The following is a 14,278-nucleotide window of genomic DNA, read 5'->3' as shown; positions in this document are numbered from 1 at the left end:
AAGTCACACAAATCTGGAATCACATGATCCATCTGTGCTCCCTGGGGTTTTCCATTACATAACAACTTAAATTTTTATTTTATTTTAGATTTTTATTTATTAATCTTTAGAGGGGAAGAGAAGGAGAGAAGGAGAGAAATATCAATGTATGGTTGCCTCCTGTGTGTCCCCTGCTAGGAACGGGTCTGCAATCCAGGCATGTGCCCTGACTGGGAATCGAACCGCGATTGTGTGGTTCGCAGGCCCGCGCTCAATTCACTGAGCTACACCAGCCAAGTACATAACAACTTTTAATTTTAAACTATTTGTGGAAATTATTTGAATAAAGAAATAAAAGATTGAACCCTATGAAAAGGAAATCACCTGAAATCAAATATACTCTTATTAGCAGTCACATTAGGTGAATATATCAGCAATAGTTGCAAGGCCAAACACATAATTGGTAACTCTAAAACATGAAATGCATTAAAAAAAGAAAGTACTAATTCTAACTCCTAGTTTAAAGGCTGGCAAACGTCCTGTCATCAAGTGCTGCATTATAAGGAGATTTGTGGAGCTTTACTCTGAACACCAGTCACAGATTTGTACCGTAAACCCACACTCTCAAAAGAAAACCCTGGAACAATGCACAGGAAATTTTAGATGAAACACCAAATTCATTATAGGAAAAAATCCATCTCTTCCACAAAAGAGAGAGACTATGCTACAATTTAATGAAGGACTTTATAGAAATGGCCAAAGACAAAGGCAATTCAAGGGAGTCTCCAGTACCTGCCATGAACACGAGAAATCAAATATTACTGTTGAAGGGGGTCACTGAGGTTATAAGCAAGACTGAGCTGTGAATAATTGAGCAATGTCCCTGCACATCTGAAAGAGAAGAGAGACATCAGCAAAAGGAGTCAAAGTTCCAGTATGCAACCCCTGTATCTTCCAAGCAGACTCAACAAAAGGTTGTGGGGAGGAGGAGCTGTGGGAAAGAAGGTGGAGAAGAGGGCCTAGGAGCCCCTCGCCAGGCTGAGCCACCATAGTACAAGACAGTGGTGGACGTGAATATGACAAAGTGGAGGATAGTGACAAGACTCCTCCCTGGAAGTTTACCAAAAAAATCACAGGAGGCTGAAACAAAGGCTAGTGATGTGGCACAGGTTGCTCTTGAAATCAGAAATAAAAGTTGACGAGTACAAACAAAACAAAACAAAACAAAACTTAATTTAGATTTAATCATTAAGCTGGATGAGTTTCACACCTGAGGCTTTGAGGGTTTTAGAAGCTCTTCCAAGGCTGCATTTTTTAAGCATACGTATGTTCATATTTTTGAACTAAACAAAACAAAATAAATATATGTACATTCAATCAGCAGAGGAAAGAGAGCAAGATCACTCTGAGGCAGACACCTGCTTCAAACAATGGCCCTAATCTGGGAGGGATTTTAAACAGCTGTGCATAAACTTCAAAAGTAATTTGCAACCAAATTAGTAAATGTCACCCTCCTTTGCAGAGACCCAGCATTTTTAAAAGACACTGAGCATCTGCGGGTAAGCCTGCCATTTTATGAGTTGCCAAAGATAAGTCAGGGGGAAAATGAGCACAGTGATTCACAAGGTCAGGGTGTGTGCTGGGAGTGGGGGCACCCAGGACCTCGTAAATAGGGCTTGTCTGTGAAACATCCCGGTCAGGAAAGGATCCGTGGTGGTCACAGCTCTAGAAAGCAATGTGAGGCGGGCAACACCCAGTCGAGCAGTCAGATTCATGTCCAAAAAGGGCCCTGGCCCTCGCAGGACCCTCACACTCCCCAGGGATGGTGGCTCTCACCACTGAATAGGGAGGAGCGGTGAGTGCTCCTTCTTTTCTCCATGTCCCCACCCCTCCTTCTCCCGTGCTGTTACTGAGTCATCTTTTGTTACCAACTTTGAGCAGGAGAACCCCCAAGGACAAGGCAGCTCAGCGACTCTCACCTTGCAGAAACAACCAGAATCTCCCAGCTAAGCCAGCCTTTGGGTCTCTATTCATGCCCATGGGAGTGCCCTCGCCTTTAGCGTAAAGAGTCCATCTCATGCTGATACTCAGGGCTCTTAAAAATCCGGTAAAATAAAAACATTTGACTCTACTTTCTATACATGTGACCCTCAAAGCTGAAAACAAACAACTGTCTCTCAGTGTTACAGGATTAAGCACCAGAGGGTTTTTTGTTTTTGTTTTTGTTTTTAGATCTCTCAGAAACCCACCTCACCCTACGCCAGGCCCTTGAAAAGGAACTTGGTTCCTTTGGAACCAAGTGTTGGTAGCCCTTCCTGCTGCTCTAGCAAATACATTCCAAGAAAACAAGTTCTCTGTGACAGGTTGGTATCCGTATCAAACGTCTTTCCTTCAAATATTTGCCAAGAATATAAAACTTTCCACCTTCTTCCCTTCCTCCCTCCTACTTTCCTTAGTTCAGGTGAGTTAAAAAAACAAGTAAGAAAGACGGAAGAGGCGCCCCCAGCCCCAGTGGCCTCCTGGTGGCCAAGGTCCGCAGCATCCTGTGCAACGCGCACGCAAGAAACCCCGAGAAACAAGTGACCCAAAGTTTGCTGCACTCGTGTCTCTCTTCGATTTCTCTGTCACCCTGCTCCCCCCTTCCTGGAACATGTCACTGCGGGAGCTGAGTCGACCATCCCGGTGGACCTCGGTCTTGGACTCGCGCAGACAGACCCCCTTGCCTCCGCAGCCGGCGATGAGCCGCACGCAGGGACCTACCTGCTGGATGGGCTGCCGGTTCCCAGCTCGGCTGTTGTTCGCGGTGGCGCGAGCACTGGCGGGACCCGGGCGGTGGGTGCGCCCGCAGGCGAAGTCTGCCAGGGGGCGCTCGTCACCCCGCGCCTGGACCACTGGAGCGGCCTGGACGCCCTCCCGCCCAGGAACCAGCGCCCACAGTACACCACTGCCTGCGCCTCCTCTCCTCCCGCTCTGCTCGCCCCTCCCTCCAGCCTCGCTCCGCACCGGTGCTTCTGGCCTCACGGCCTCACTTCCTCACTGCGCCGAGCCGGGGACGGGGATGGGACACCCTTGGGGTGCGATGCTCTGGGAGGGCCAAGGTAGGGCCGCTGAGCACCGCCGCAGGCTGAGTGCGAGAAAAGGGCGGGGTGGGGAGGAGGGCGATAGCCAAACTGAAAAGCGAAAATAATCCTTTAGTGGGAAAGATCAAGGTCGCCCGGTGAAAAGAACTCCATCTGCTTTGTCTGTTTTTACTCTAGAGAGGACTTGGGAACATTGTGGTTTTACAATTACTTGCTTGAGGAGGTTTGTGTACAATTCTGTACCTTGGGTCATCTTTCCTAGGTTGTGTCTGACCTAGGACTTTGATTTTCTATCTGCACACTGTTGTTTTATTTATAATGTCCAAAGGTGCCTTCTCTCAACCTGACATCCCTTGAAGTTGCAATGTCATTTTAAGACTTTCGTGCCTTAGTGATACCGATGATGACTGTGGTGAGGATAAGTGGAATGGGTTTTCCTATACTTACACAACTCTTTTTTTTTTAATTCAAATTAGAAATTGTATGTGTGGTTACAAACTATTATAGAGCTATTTATTCCCTCTCAATTATGACATTAAATGATTAAAATGTGCTTTGTTAAGGCTTTTGTTGCTTTAACAAACTAAGACCAGATTAATCTGAGAAATAAAACAGAAATCCTTTTAAAAAGTATTTCTAAGAGAGAGAGAGAGAAAAGGGGAAAAAAAGCTAAGCCTTGGATCAGGAGGCTTCTGATTGTGGAAGGACAGAGTGCAGCCAGTTTCAAACTTTTAATTTAAAGATGAAAAACCCAGGCCCAGAGGGGTTTGGCGACTTGATTAATTCACACTGCTGCCTGTGCTGGGAAGCCAGATATGGCGCCTATTCCTTAATCTCTATGACCTCAGAAAAATGAACACACACCTTTTAAGGATAAAAATGTATTTCATTAATATTAGTCCTCTCCCCTTATTGTTAATATCTAACTGACTATGTTGAACTGATCACCAGGATCACCCAACAGAGATGCTGCCATCTCTTGGAAGATTCTAGCCAGAGCTTCAAGGGTGGATGGGGCCTCAGATATGCTCGCTCACCCTGACAGCACCAGGACCTGGTGTGTAGTAGGAGCTCGCTGTATATTCGCTACTGAAATTTGGTGGCAAAACGTTTATGGCTGGGAGCAAGCTGGCAGAGCTGGATCAATGACCATCCGACAAAGCCATCAGCTCCTCTCTGCAGACTGCAAAAGAGGAACCTCCTAGTTCAAGATGCCTTCCTCCCCGCTCTTCTCCAGCTGTCTTTACAGAGAGCCTACCACATGGAGAAGAGATGGCAGCCCTGCCAATGGCTGTAGTGCCTAGCCAGGGGGGTCAAACTCATTGTCCCTTGGTGGTCACGTCAGCCTTGCAGTAGCCTTCTAAGGACCGAATGTAATTGTAGGACTGTATAAATGTAACTACTCCTTAATTTGGGACAAGGAGCTCGGTGCTGTCGCAGGGTAGAAACAAGGTGCTGGGCTGGATAAAACAAAGTGGAGGGCTGGATTTGACCCTTGGGCCTTGTGTTTTCCACCTGTAGCCTACGACATAGTAAACCCACTCATTCCCCATTGCAGGGGTTTTCATTGACTATTTGAGAAGGAGGCTCAGTACATAGAGGCTCAAGGGAAATTCACATGTCCTTTTAAGTTAGTCAGTACTAGTCAGTGGCTTTTTTAAAAGTTTCAAATGATGCTGATTATGTATTGAGTACCTGTGTACCAGTCATTGTGATGAGCACTTTTGGTGCACTATTAAATTAATCCTCATAACAACCTTATGAGGTAGATGTTACATCATCATCATCGTCATCTCTGTTTTAGAGATGAGAATAATGAGGCTTAGAAGGATTGTGCAGCTTGCTTCAGATGCCACAACTGATCTGTCCCAGAGGTAGGATTCAACTCGGGCCAGTGTGAGGTAGCCTCGCAAGCCGCTGTTCAGCACCTCATCCATTCATTCCACAGCCGTGCCCTTTGCTGTCTGCTTCTCTCTCTTTGTGTTAGCTGGTCCTGGAGACCATGTTACTCTAGTATTTTATAACCACATAGTTCTGTAATTGGAAACCCATTGATCTGAAGACGGGATCTTTTCAAGCAATATCCATCATATATCTACAAAGGTTTTTTCTCGAATCCCATCTCAAAGGAAAAACCCAAATTGGTTCTTGATGCATGCTAGGTGTTAGGGTTACCTCTGGACCTGTTTGGCCCCAGCATCCTGTCTGGCCAGCCTTCTCCTTGCCGAGGCTACAGGGCATTGTCTCGTTGCTTACAAGCAGGGCTGAGGCTCAGAAGTTCTCCACACCTTTGTTTCCTGGAAGAGAAAATGGCATTTCCTGGAGGGCACTGCTTGTGGGTGGTGAGGTTCTACTCATTACGTTAAACTCGCCCGCACCTTCAGCGGGTGCTTCTTTTCCTCCTTCAGTTTCTGCCCCATAGTTTCCTGGAATCGTCTGAGCGCAGACCGTGGGGCAGCTGCGTCAGTTCACCGCGGTGGGGAAGACATGATTCCTGCTGTGGATCCAGAGCTGAGGAGTAAGTGACTCCCAGGAATCTGATCCCAGGAGATACCGCAATCCATCTTCCTTCAACTTGGAATTTGCAAAAGGGAGCCTGGGACACCACTTGGCTTTTACTTTGGACCTAGTTGATGATTATGCTCTAGCTCCCAAAGAGATCACCTCCTGCCTCCGTCTGTGGACTGACCTTTCGTGAAGCATTTAGGACAGAAATTAAAAAGAAAATGTTCTATATCATGAGCCTCAGTGTGAAGAAAGACGGTGTTGGGGGAGAAGTAGGACATGGCAAACAGCTCATTTAAGGGCTGGATTAAGGAATACAAGAGGACACTTCACTCTGCAGAGTCACCCCTTGGAGAACATCAGATCGGACTATTTTGTGAGGAGTCTGGCTCTCTGGCTGCCCACTTTTCCAAAAGCCTGGCAGAGATTGTTTTTAAAGTGGGCCACCTAAATCCTCAGAAGAATCAGCATTGATCTACTGAAACACAGACCCAAGAAACATGTGGGATCTAGTATAAAATTATTCAGAAATGGTCAAAATTGTTCTAGGAGCTATGGGGTCAGAGTGACAGGGCAGACAAAACCCAGGTATTTCAAATCCGAAGCTTGGATAAGGGAAAGGGGATTTTTTCCCTCTTCGATCCAATTTAGACTTTGATGGGGGCGGGGAGGGAAAGCATAATTAAAAGCTAGAAATTGTTATTGCCAGGAGAGAGCTCTAAACTTGAAGCAGAAATTGGCCTTCCCCTTAGGGTGTAAATAAACCTCGATTACTATTGATAAGAAGAGGTCCACTCGAGCAAACCAGGAAGGGGAGTGGTAAAGGTGAATGCAAATCTCACCCCGAGGGGAAAAAGGAACAATGGTCATCATGCGATATTTTTTAAAGTTCCATGGTTATTATACATGCTTAGTAACATTAAGCTCATTTAAAAATCTAGATGAGGTAAGGGAGGTAAATACTGTGTCTTTATTTAAGAGAGAGGCAATGACTGAAACTGATACTAGCTGTATTTATTGTGTATTTAGGATGCGTGTCAGGGCACAGGGTTAAACACTTTACTTCAATTGTCTCATTTAATTCTTGAGAAAAACAAATCCTTGAGACAGGTGATATCCTCTTCGCTCAGTAAATGCAGTAGCTGAGTAGTAGAGGTCAAACAAATGACTTTGCCAGGATCATCAAACCAGTGAGTTGCGGGTGTGGCTTCACGCCTGGTCTGCGGACCCCCAAACCCACCACTTCTGTCATCGTACTCTCAGAAAAAAGACAAGAGCTGAAATTATAGTCTGACTTTTGAAACTGTGAAACAGTTGTATGCTTGTGAATGGCCTGATTAATAAGGTATTCTGAGTTAACACATTTATAGATGTCCAATTTGTAAGTTATGATGTATCAGAACATTCACTCACTAATACAAAAATAGGAAATAAAATTTAATCTTTAATGGTGCAGGACACTTAGAGTAGATCATTTTTTCCTAGTATCACTTGTTATTACATTTATTAAACAGTAAAATTGGAAGTGTTACTTTTATTATTTTTTAAAAGATAAGAGAGTTATCAAAACATAATATTGTTGCTTTGTGGCTTCTGTAATCCTGAAGATGTTAATTATTTTTTAAGTCATCACTGTCAATAAAGAGACACTAATTATAACATTAAGTACCTGAATCAGATAGTGAATAACATTTTCAAAGTTGTTTTAACATAGATACAAGTTAACACAAACTTGTGGTATGTTTGTACGTTTTAAGGGTAGATAAAGTCAGACCCAAAGAGGGAGGCCTGGTATTTCTAAGGATCCGCAGATAGAATGCCGAATTCGGTGAGTTCAGTGATGCCAATGAGTATGGATCCACTGGATATAAAATCTTGTTTGAAATCGAAGGGCTATTGGTAAGATAGAGTGATTTACACAGATCGCTTTTTAGTGAGTCTCTTCTACCACTGCAAAGGCAAGAGCAACCTGAGTTCGAGAGACTGAACATTTTGATGAGAAATCCTCCTCAGGAAGGATTAATAAATCTGAGATTTTATCTGTGAATCCAGGAGGAAGAAATCAAGATAAACCCTGTCATATTTATAAATTTGGTATTTGCAGTTCTATAATATGACGACGCAATTGCTGGTGGATTTGAAAATCTACCAGTGAAGGTGCATTATGTTGGGGTAAACTAATATATATCTCAATCTTGTTTATGAAAACACAAATGCCATGCCTGCTTCTCATTACTCCCTTCTCCTTCAGCCCATGCCCTTCCACCATATACTCTTTGTGGCTTTATTCTGCCATTCACACACACACACACACACACACACACACAATTGGAGGAAGGAAGGGATTTTTTTCATTTTACCGAAGTATGTTGGACTACATGGGGTGTTCTTCCAGCTATAAAACTTTAAGGATAAATGTTCACTGAAAGAAAGTTCTAACTGCCAGTAATGAGGAATGTAACATAAGTTTCTTCTAGTTGTACTCATTGCTAATTTTATGTACTCACTGGTATGAAAACCTCAGATCCTCGCAAGGAAGCCGTGCACCGATGGTGCAGGAAGACGATGAAAATCGTCGCTCTCTTGTTTGTGCACAGCTCTCCTGCGGCACCATAGCATCCGCCATTCCCTTTAAAGTAAAAAAAAAAAATTGTGGAACGAAAATAGAAGGGATTTTTTTTCCTCAGTGGCTAGAACAGTGGCTTAATGAGGCTGGGTTGGCCATATTCGGCCGTTGTGTACTCTGGTGGGTGGTCAGGTTTTATCCCTCAACCCAAACATCTTATTCCTGAAACGTTTATTTTTAGCTCCAAATGGCACCCCTTAAGACTGGTTATTTCTTTAGACTTATATTAGCGTATATGTTGTAAGCAGATTCAAGCTGATGTTTTTGATGTTTTCTTTTTTCTTGCTGTCACTAGGCAGAGTCACAAACAAAAGAAGTGGAGCTCTGTATTTGGGATTCAGCATGTCACTTGGAGACCAGATGTTTTATCTACATCTTACACGTTTGCATGCCCACACACACACTTGAATTGTCCAGTGCATAAATAAAATGTACTCTGATGATTAAAGAAAAATATGTAACATTTGAGTAATCATAGTTTATATATTTGTACATTTATGCAACATTAACAGCAATGAAAAACAAGCAAGTTCATCTTTTTACACCTCATATTGGAACATGATGGAGGTGGCATGCTCAAAAAATCAAAGATATCTGGTATATTTGAAATTGGAAGGTATGCTCATTTTTCTAAGTAGATTACAAGTGTCACGCATTGTTTCACAGATCTTTTCCTCTAAGTGTTTATTTTAAAGTTAATAAAAGAGGACATGTTCCTATTACATCTTGACAGTTTCATAGGGAAGACTGAACAGATAAAACCTCTAAAGTGCTTTGATCTCTATAAAGCTTAAGAAGAGAATGCTGTGTTTGGAATGACCAGCTGCCCTTCATGAAACACTTGTATCATGTTCTTTTATGTTCTTATTCAACCTCATAACCATCCTGTGATATGGGTGGTGTTATTCACGCTTTACAGATAACAACGTGGATAAGTAAAGAGAGGGTAAGTAACTTGGAGAAGATCACATAGCAAGTGAGTGGGGAGCCAGAGCCAGAACTCAGGTGGGTGGCATCCAGGCTTCCACACACACGCACTTACACATCTAGAAATTAAAGTGAAAGGCGGAGAAAGACAATCCGTAACTCCACAACCCAAAGACAAGCAACATTTGGTGTATTTCCTTACATTCTTTGATCTATACATTATTTTTACAATTATTTTATTTTAAAAATAAATGCTTACTTGTTGCCTGACTGTAAAGTAATGAGTAGCCATCATAGAAAATTTGAAAAACATAAAAGGATATAAAAAGAGTTTTAATCTCTCGTAATCTCAAAGTGCAGAGGCCGCTGTTGACACTTTGCTGTCAAACCCTAGTCGTGGCAAGAGCACACATCTGGAGACTGAGGCTGAAGTCACCTAGTCACTGAATTCATACTTTATAGTCCACAGCATCATTTATTTTTTTTAAAAAATATTTGATTTTTACTTGACTTGCTGATGCTTTAATTTTTTAAGGAATCACAGATATGATTTGTGGACTGCTCTGATTGTTCTAAATAGAACTAGCTACTTTGCTTTTTCACTAAAGGATAAAAATTACTTNCTGTTGACACTTTGCTGTCAAACCCTAGTCGTGGCAAGAGCACACATCTGGAGACTGAGGCTGAAGTCACCTAGTCACTCAATTCATACTTTATAGTCCACAGCATCATTTATTTTTTTAAAAAAATATTTGATTTTTACTTGACTTGCTGATGCTTTAATTTTTTAAGGAATCACAGATATGATTTGTGGACTGCTCTGATTGTTCTAAATAGAACTAGCTACTTTGCTTTTTCACTAAAGGATAAAAATTACTTCTACACACACACACAAAACCCTTAAAAATGAGTACTGTTTAAATCTGCCCTTGCACCCCCACAGAGTGGCTTCATTTTTTTTTTCTTCAGATGTAACTGGTTGTAAGCAGTTTCCCCATTGCAGTGAAAGACTTGCCACCAAGTCCCACTAATTGGATCACAGACTTTTTACAACAGGAGAAAAGCCTGCGTTAAGACTAAAGCAATTGATACTGACTTGTCAGCTTCTGTGAACTGGTTTGGGTGTTACAGGAATTTGGGAGGGCTGCTGAACTGTGGATTACGTTTTAATCACACCCAGAAAGTTTATCTCCAAGCAGGAGAACACAAAGCTGTTGATTGAGAACCTTGACATCATGTGAGCTGCCCTGCCTGGGGAGCTTAAAAAGCCTTCAGAACTTAGAACTTAAAAGGCTTCTGGGTAGAACCAGCAAGGGGCCGTAACTTCATTGCCACACTTTCATTTTTCCTAGGAAAGCAGCAGAACCAGAGCTAAAGAAACCAAACAATAAGTCAACCAAACATCTTTAAACATAGGTTCTTGAGGTTATTACGACCTTTACATGTTCCACAGTGGCAAAGCACTTCAAAGAAAAATTTAAAAAACTATTCTATGTGTATGTACCTACTTTTTGCAGATTCACACTTTCTCTTTACCTTGCAACTTTATTAGAATAGAATGGAGAGTTCTATGTTTCTAAAATTTTCCTTTTAATTCTTAATTTAGAAAGAAAATTCCCCAAATTCCATGATCTTCTATGTAACTCCCTGGACATAGTGAGTCCATTATGCATATTATGGGGAAGATGTGGAGAAAGTGGAATTCTCACGCAAATCAGTATGACTTTGGGAAAATGATTGGCAATATTTACTAAAGCTGAGCATGTGAGTACCCTGTGAGCCAGGCATTCTGTGAGTACCTAACCCACAGGCACATATATGTGCATTCACTAAAAGACACACGCCACGTCCTCATAAGCACCCCACACTGGAAATAGCCTGAGTGTCCGTCCACTGTAGGTGCAGGGTTAAATTGTGGTCCATCAATCATGGACCTGATGTGGCAATAAAAGTGAGCAAAGGGTTGCTAGTGCATGAGCAAACCTCACTGTTGTCAAACCTCATGAATCAAGCAGGGCTAATATAATACAAACTGTTTGATTTCATTGCTGTGAAGTTCCAAACAAGTATAATGAATGAGTTTATGCTGTGGAAAGCCGGGATAGTAGTTATCACATTTTTGGAGGTGGGTGGCCTAGTGTCTGGGACAGGGCATTTGGATTGTTTATGTTGAGTTAGTGATACTTTATCACTTGATGGAGGAGGTGGTTTTGCAGATGTGTCCACTTTGTAAAAATTCATCTTGCTGCACCTATGTGGCTTGTGTGCATTTCTGTATGGACCAACCTCAATAAAGAGTTTACTTGAAAATGGAATGTAGTATTACCATATTTATAGAGAGCCCTTTCTGTGTAGCCAGAAACAGGGCTGGTGGCCCAGGTACCAGAGAGTTCATCAGTTCGGTGAGTGCAGACTACGTGGCAGACGGGGCAACTCCCACACTCTCTGTCTCTCTGTGTCTGTGTCTCTCTGTGTCTTTGTGCTTCTCTTTCTGTGTCTGTCTCTCTCTTGCCTCTGTCTCCATTTCTCTCTGTCTGTCCTCTCTGTCTTTCTTTGTGTTATTCATTCAACATGCCAACAAGTTTAGCTTAGTACAGTGTGACCTCAAACTAGTCATTAATGCTTTCGAGTCCTTTTTCTCACTTGGTAAGTGGAGGAGTCAGAGAAGATGGTGTCTGCAGGATGCACCCTGAGGATGCCCTCACCAAGTGCCGGTGCACTGACATCTCCTCAGCCAGAATCCGTGCTGGCACTGTTTGCCTGTCCCTCCCTGCGTCCCTAGCTTCATGCCTCGTCACAGTGGATAATGCAACATATCTGCTCTACAGACAAAAAAGTTCAGTAGAGAAGAGCTCAAATCCCACGTTATAGTCTGTAGGCAAATGCCTGAAAAATTTTTAAAAATTGGGTATTTTTCAACTTGGGCAAAAGACACTTCATGCCAATTTCCAAATAGAATCCAATGAAGAATGCACCAAGTACACATGGGAGTAGCTGTGGGAATCCAATGAAGAGTGCACTCAAGTACACATGAGTACCCACTCATGTGTTTTTGGTGGTAGCATGTCTCTACCACCAAAAGGGTCCTGAAGTAACTGCTGCAGAATATAAATAAAGACAATAAAGAATCATCTGGTAAACTTAACTGCATAAGGCAATTAAAGATAAAGTTTTACCGATAGAGATTCTGAGGATTGATAAAGGATATTGAAAAGAAGAGTTGGATGATATGAATTTGCTTGCCTTCTGAATTGAGTTGTACTTAATTATATATATATATATATATATATATATATATACGTATATATATATTGCTTAAAAAGCTGAAAATGTTTATTTCAAAAGATGTTGCTAAACTGCAAAAGAATAAACCTCTATTAGCTTGATATAATTACCCTTTTGAAAACATCACTTTACTTTATGATCAATTGGTGTTTCAAAAGTTTCTTTGCCCATGAAGAACTGGTTCCCTCTGGGGTTTAGCGTGCTGCCTGACTGGAACAATGCTGGGTATCTCGTGAGCTGGGCCCTGTGTGATGGAGACTGCACACTCTTTCATCACGTGTGGCTCATCAGAAAAAACTGAGTTCCTAAAACTGTCAAACCAGGCCCAGGTGCCAGGAGAGGAGTCTCGTAAGGAGCAGCCACCCCAAGGGGCCAGCTGCCCCGAAAGCACACTCGACGGAAGGAAGGTCCCGATGGCCCAGGCTCTCAGGGAGAGTCCAATCCCTGCCCAGCTCTCCCCTCACTCTCACCCTTCATGCACACCTGGGAACGTTGCGTGTTCTGCTGCGGTGGGTTGGCCATCCATTCACACTGTGGTCCTGGGGGGTTTTCTGGTGTTGCTGAGGAAGTCAGAGAAATAGAGAAAAATTTCAAGCTATGTTTTTAGAAAAGTGTATATATTAATTTATTTAGTTTCTGATTTTCAGCTTTAAAGAAATACTACCACCTTCTTTACCTTCAATATTAGTGAAATCCTGAGTATGAGTCTCCCTATGACATTTAAATTGCCTGCTTACATAATAGGTGCTCAGTGCATTTTGCAACACATTCCTGCTTCCATTTACCTACCTCACAGGTAAGAATCAGTTTAAATAAAGCATGTGGAGGTTTCTAAGTAAGCACTCAGGTATCTCCCCCCAACCTCTTTTATATTATCTGCTGTGGGAAGAGTAGAGGCTTGGTGGTGTGCTGGAAGCTTATGGACTCAGAGTAACAGAACTCCAAATTCACTCCTGGGCTTCCCCACTGACAAGCCTCGTGCCTGTGGGGAGAGGCCTCATCTTTCTGGGCCCATGTTTCCTCAGCTGTGAAATGAAGTGATGGGCTAGATAGTGCTCCTTCCATGTAAGAAATCCACAAGGTACAAAATAACCTAACTCTGACATACACTTGTACTCTTTTTTTTTGTACTCTGGAAAATGAAATGTGATTTGTATTCAGCTGAGATTGACAACTAAAAGTTGTATTTTCAACTTACTAGAATTTATTGCTAATGACAAAGTGGTAAGTAAGACATTTCCATTGCCAGTGACAGGTACCTAGTATTTTAAAGTCTTCCATTTCATTATTCACTTTAATGTTTTCACTAAAACACATGTGGTTTTCAAACACAGGAAAGAAAACAAGGTAACCTGTGGTTATAATTTCCACTAGAAAATAGAAAAAGTGCAGCACACAAAGATCATTTGTGGGGAGTTCCTTTAAACATGAAAACCCGTGTTAGAAAAACCCAAGAGTTTTTCTTGAGAAGAATACTGTTAAGTGTTGCAAGTTTCAAAAGGTGTTGGAAAATAGGCCCTCACTGCATCTGTTGTGACACTCAGGATGGAGCTGTGGTCGCAGGGCCACGGAGGCCTCAGTGGCTCGGACGTTTTCAGTCCTCTGGTGTGTTTTCAAGCAGCCACTGTTTTCTTCTTTTAATTCAAATTCTAGGAAATTTGGAGAAAGTGTCTTTCTGGGTGATCCTTCCTTCCAATTTCCCAAGTAGCTCTATGTGTCCCTTATCAGGTCCCATCCCGAAGCAACTGGCCTGCGGAGAATAGCTCTTCCTCTCGCATTTCACTTCATAGTTATTTTCTGTGATCAGTGGAGTTTACTCCTATGTGAAGTGAATTAATTCTTCAGTGAGAGTTTAGAGAGCACGCACTGAATTCAT

At 42.4% G+C, this 14,278-nt stretch overlaps 1 protein-coding gene across 4 annotated transcripts in view; it reads right to left on the bottom strand.

The window, feature by feature from the left end:
• Positions 1-2,824, bottom strand: part of PRKCQ (protein kinase C theta) — a 122,058-nt gene extending 119,234 nt beyond the window's left edge. Inside the window, exon 1 of one of the 4 annotated variants that reach the window (XM_037065982.1) lies at positions 2,740-2,824. The gene's annotated coding sequence lies outside the window, so the exon portion shown is untranslated. The remainder of the gene's footprint in view (positions 1-2,739) is intronic. The other 3 variants (XM_037065984.1, XM_037065986.1, XM_037065983.1) reach the window with 3 other exon arrangements.
• Positions 2,825-14,278: the final 11,454 nt, after the last annotated feature.

The sequence above is a fragment of the Sturnira hondurensis genome, unplaced genomic scaffold, assembly GCF_014824575.4.
Source record: "Sturnira hondurensis isolate 20B ecotype Veracruz unplaced genomic scaffold, ASM1482457v3 Scaffold0016284, whole genome shotgun sequence".
Taxonomy (NCBI): Eukaryota; Metazoa; Chordata; class Mammalia; order Chiroptera; family Phyllostomidae; genus Sturnira; species Sturnira hondurensis.
The sequence above is the reverse complement of the archived record's forward strand: the minus strand, read 5'-3'. Positions and strand labels throughout refer to the sequence as shown.